The sequence below is a fragment of the Drosophila miranda genome, assembly GCF_003369915.1.
Source record: "Drosophila miranda strain MSH22 chromosome Y unlocalized genomic scaffold, D.miranda_PacBio2.1 Contig_Y1_pilon, whole genome shotgun sequence".
NCBI lineage: Eukaryota > Metazoa > Arthropoda > Insecta > Diptera > Drosophilidae > Drosophila > Drosophila miranda.
The window spans coordinates 6,313,735-6,319,139 of record NW_022881603.1 but is presented as its reverse complement, the minus strand read 5'-3'; the positions used below and the strand labels follow the sequence as shown (position 1 = coordinate 6,319,139).

At 47.5% G+C, this 5,405-nt stretch overlaps 1 pseudogene; it reads left to right on the top strand.

Annotated features, from left to right (window-relative positions):
* Nucleotides 1-1,270: 1,270 nt before the first annotated feature.
* LOC117190972 lies at nucleotides 1,271-2,919 on the top strand (annotated as a pseudogene).
* The last annotated feature ends 2,486 nt before the right edge of the window (nucleotides 2,920-5,405 follow it).

Genomic DNA, 5,405 nt, shown 5'->3' with positions numbered 1-5,405 from the left:
CGGACAGACGGACGGACACAAATGGCTCAATCGACTCGGCTATTGATGCTGATCAAGAATATATATACTTTATGGGGTCGGAAACGATTCCTTCTGGACGTTACACACATCCACTTTTACCACAAATCTAATATACCCCAATACTCATTTTGAGTATCGGGTATAAAAATAGCTGTCATCAACAGGCTGAAGGGGCGGAAGGGGGTGGGGCGAAATTTTGAGATATACGTTTTATAGTGAGATCTAACAGGAGTGCGGATAGCAAATTTGGTTACTCTAGCCTTAATAGTCTCTGAGATTTGTGAATATCCCCAGATTTTCATCCTTTGCGGGGGCGGAAGGGGGTGTGGCGAAATTTTGAAACAAACTCGTCTCGGTCCGATATATTAGGAGTGTGGATACCAAATTTGGTTGCTCTAGCTTTTGGAGTCTCTGAGATCTACGCGCTAATGTTTTACTCTAAGCAAAGCCGCCTATGCTACGTGTGTGTTAGAGAGAGACAGGGCGAGAAAAAATGAAGTCTTAAAGATATGGTCATTCTCTACAACTCTACGTTTTTGGTTTTCTCATATCTTTAAAATTGTGGATGCCACAGATTTCCGTCCTTTGTGGGGGCGGAAGTAGGCGGGGCGAAGTTTTGAAATATTTTTGTAGCAGTGACATATCACAGAAGTCTGGATCCAAAACATCGTTGCTCTAGCTCTTATAGTCTTTGAGCACTAGGCGCTGAAGGGGACGGACAGACGGACAGACGGACGGACGGACAGACGGACAGACGGACAGACAGACATGGCTCAATCGACTCGGCTATTGATGCTGATCAAGAATATATATACTTTATGGGGTCGGAAACGATTCCTTTTCGACGTTACACACATCCACTTTTACCACAAATCTAATATACCCCAATACTCATTTTGAGTATCGGGTATAAAAATTGAAAAAAAATAAGTTTAACAAAGGAAAAATTTCTATGGCCTGTGGTTAGAAAGAATCTTTCTTCTCGGTTTCTGTCTGACCAGCGCTTAGGCTTTGAATTGATTTGGCCAACGTCAGTTGCCGTTTAGAAGCCGTCGCGAGCAGATCACAACTCATCGTCTACGGGAAACCCGAAGATATTGGGGAAAAGAGGAACAGAGGTACCTGGAGAATCTAGAAGGGGCGGACAGGTGTGCGTCGGTTGGTCGAATTCGCGGGAGCGAAGAGGTACCGAGAAGAGGTAGCGGTACCCCTACAAGTGTGGAGTGGAGTGGAGGGTGTGTAGTGGCGTGGAGTGGGGTGAAAAGAAATGCAGAGAAGTGGAGGCGGGGAGAGCAACAACGAATATCGAAATGACATCGAAGCTCCGTTAAAGCACGCGCACAATGGTTTGTTATTGTGGCCGCCGCTGAAAACGAGAATGAAACAATAAAGCCGCTGAAAAACTAACTGTAAAATATACGAAAAGGTATACTCCAACAATCAGCGGAAGTGGCACACGAGAGCCCGCGATAATATAAACAGAAATCGAAAACAAAATCCCATCCGATAAGTGAGATCCGAAGATGATTAGTCACCCGCACGAGTGGATGCTGTGGCTAGTGGCCCTCAGTGGATGTCACCTGATCAGCGCCCAGCAGCTGCAGGGGCCGCCGCCCCGTCCCGGGGACGTATACGCATTTCGGATATGCAAGCACAGATTCCTGGTCCAGACCCAATTCTACGAAGTTGGCAACTGGAAGCCGGAGCATCCAGAGAACCCCTACGAGGCGGACACGGAGCAACAGCCCAAGGAGCGGGTCTACGGGCGGTTGGAGGCCATGCTGATGGGAGTGCCAGCTGAAGGTAAGAGTGCATGTTTCGGTGTGTTCAAACCCTAAACGCCTCCGTTTCAGGCATTGATGCGCAGCCATCCAGATCCAGCGAGGAAAAGCAGGCTCCCATCGCTCCTGGAGGATATCAGAGTCCAGGCTTTGCTCGTCCCGCCAGCTTTGAGCGATCGCCGGAGAAGCACGGACGTCGGCGCATAAGCTCCCAGCAGCCTCTACTTAGGGCCATGGCCAAGCAAATCAATGAATCTGTGGAGACGACAACGGCGGCCCGTAGACCTGCCCAATCCACAACGGACGACAGCTGGATGCCTTTGCCGTATCCCTATCCCTATGACACTACAGTGCCGGCTCCATCTTCAACTAGCTCCTCGAGTTCAAGCCTGCCGCAGTCATCCATGGTGCACCCTCCGGCGCCCACTCAAGCCACGAGGTCAACAACGGTCTCGCTCAACTGGCCCACGGATTTTATCGACAGCTCCTCCAACACCGCGAGCACCGAACCCGAACGCGTGGATAGGAATCTCAGCATGAACATTGACAGGCGCGACGATAGCGTTGGGGATTCTGTGGATGACTACAAGTACTACGAGGACTCGCTCAACTCCGCCCAGATGCACAGCGAGCTGAGTGTGCCGGAGACGCTGGTGCCGCAACGGCCGCTCAATATCACCCGCGTTGGGATACCCTACGAGGAGCGGAACGCGGCCGAGGAGCCTACCATATGCGTGCCCCTAACCGTCACAGAGACATCCCTGGCTTCGGACAGTGCCACGCCTCTAGTGTTGGAGGTTGAGCGTGTCTACTGCTTTCCCCTGCCCAAAAGTGGAGGTCCGTCCGGGCAGCGTCATACGCCAACAGGTGGAACAGATAACAAGGTCGAGTCGGGGAGAAGTCCCCGAAATGGACATGGAACCAACGGAGCAGCCAATGCCAACCGAGGTGACAGCCGGGGCCAGCCAGACAACCAGCACACTCGCTGCGACGCTATTCCTCCTCATCGGCTACTGTATCTGGCCAAGGATTTTGATTTAGAATTAGACTTACCACAGATCACTTAATAACTCAGGGGCTAATCGTAATATACAATTAGTTACACAATAAAAGCAAAGCACACCCATCCTATCGGCTCTGCAGATGCTATTTGTTTATTTACCAATCGGAGAACGTTGAACGATAAGCTATTATCAATGTTTATTGGTCCGATAAGACGTTTCCATTAATAACGAGGGGAACGTTGTGAGTTGCTGCGTACACCGCAACTCTACAGTTATACCCGATACTAAGTCAGTATGGCTCTCCTCTGGCAGACGCCGCTAATATTAAACGAAACGACAAAGAGTGCGTGCGAGAGAGACAGAAAATCAGTCTGAGCGTGACGTCGGGCGCTGCGTAGCCAGTGCAAATTGATTTGTTCCTTTTGGCTATAAAAATGATCTGATCTGATCTAGATTCAGCAATCTGATAGATATGGTCATTATCTATGATTCTGCGTTTTTAGTTTTCTCGAATCTGCAATATTGTGGATGCAACAAATTGCGGATACCAAATTTGGTTACTCTAGCCTTAATAGTCTCTGAGATTTTTGGATGCCCCAGATTTTCGTCCTTTCCGGGGCGGAAGGGGGTGTGGCGAAATTTGGACACGTAACGGTCAAGGTCCGATATCACAGGAGTGTGGATACTGAGATCCTTGAACTCATATTTTGCAATATGCAAAACCGACCATGAAACCTGCGTGTTAGAGAGATACAGAGCGAGAAAGAATGAAATTGTTTTCTTGATTCTGGCTATAATAATTATACGATCTGGTTGAGATTTTACACTCTAGAACATATAGTCATCCTCTACGATTCTGCGTTTTGGTTTTATCGTATCTTTAAAAATGTGGATGCCACAGATTTTCGTTCTTTGTGGGGGCGGAAGTGGGCGGGGCGAAGTTTTGAAATATTTTTGTAGCAGTGACATATCACAGAAGTCTGGATCCAAAACAACGTTGCTCTAGCTCTTATAGTCTTTGAGCACTAGGCGCTGAAGGGGACGGACAGACGGACAGACGGATGGACGGACAGACAGACAGGTCTCAATCGACTCGGCTATTGATGCTGATCAAGAATATATATACTTTATGGGGTCGGAAACGATTCCTTCTGGACGTTACACACATCCACTTTTACCACAAATCTAATATACCCCAATACTCATTTTGAGTATCGGGTATAAAAAGCGAATATTATCATGAATGGCTGAGGATAGTGAGAGCCATGATACAAACACAACGATAAATGAGTACTCTACTCTTTTAAATAATGTGCTCTGATTCAAATGATTCATTTTTAACACGCCAAAAAATATAAAACAATCTACTGCTTCCTTTTTTAGCTTTTAAAAAAAAATTTTTCAAAAGAGAGCAGAACACCCATCGAAAGACATGGAAAATGTTCTTAGGTCTCCACTCTATTGATCTTGAATACATGTAGGAAACGAAGGAAAGAGAGAGACACGAAGCGGTAGTGTTTTCGTCGTGTCGTCGGGATAGACCAGTAATCGGCTCTGAGAGAGCCGATAGCAAGAGAGAGAGATCAGTCAGTTGTCACGCATATAATTAGTCACAAACATACTTGTAAAACTTGGAGCTGTTATAACTTTAAGTCCAACATACTTATCAAATAAATGTTACTCGTTGCCATCAAGCAACTTAAACTACTACAAATTGGGGGCTCGTCCGAAAATAAGCCCAAGACAACAACATTTGCAAGTGAGATTTGTGCGTGTACTTGGAAATTTTGTCGAACACGAGACTGGTGACACAAGAGATCGGTCGCGGTGCGAAATTGAATGGCAGTCTGGCCTAGAACTGCGAGAGAGACACTTGTCGAAGAAGGCGCATTAGTGTGAGCAGACATTCAAGAGAGCTGAAGCGACAAAACGACGGCAGACGGCAGCAAACACAGCAAGAATCAAAACCTTCGTTGTTGTTGTTGTGCAATGCGTCTGAGAGGCTAGAGCTACAAGGAGACAAGCGGCACAGAGACGACAATCTGAGCGCGTTCGTTCCAAAGAGAGCAGAAGCGACAAAACGACGGCAGACGGCAGCAAACACAGCAAGAATCAAAACCTTCGTTGTTGTTGTTGTGCATTGCGTCTGAGAGGCTAGAGCTACAAGGAGACAAGCGGCACAGAGACGACAATCTGAGCGCGTTCGTTCCAAAGAGAGCAGAAGCGACAAAACGACGGCAGACGGCAGCAAACACAGCAAGAATCAAAACCTTCGTTGTTGTTGTTGTGCATTGCGTCTGAGAGGCTAGAGCTACAAGGAGACAAGCTGCACAGAGACGACAATCTGAGCGCGCTCGTTCAAAAAGAGCAGAAGCGACAAAACGACGGCAGACGGCAGCAAACACAGCAAGAATCAAAACCTTCGTTGTTGTTGTTGTGCATTGAGTCTGAGAGGCTAGAGCTACAAGGAGACAAGCGGCACAGAGACGACAATCTGAGTGCGTTCGTTCCAAAGGAAGCAGAAGCAACAAAACGACGGCAGACGGCAGCAAACACAGCAAGAATCAAAACCTTCGTTGTTGTTGTTGTGCATTGCGTC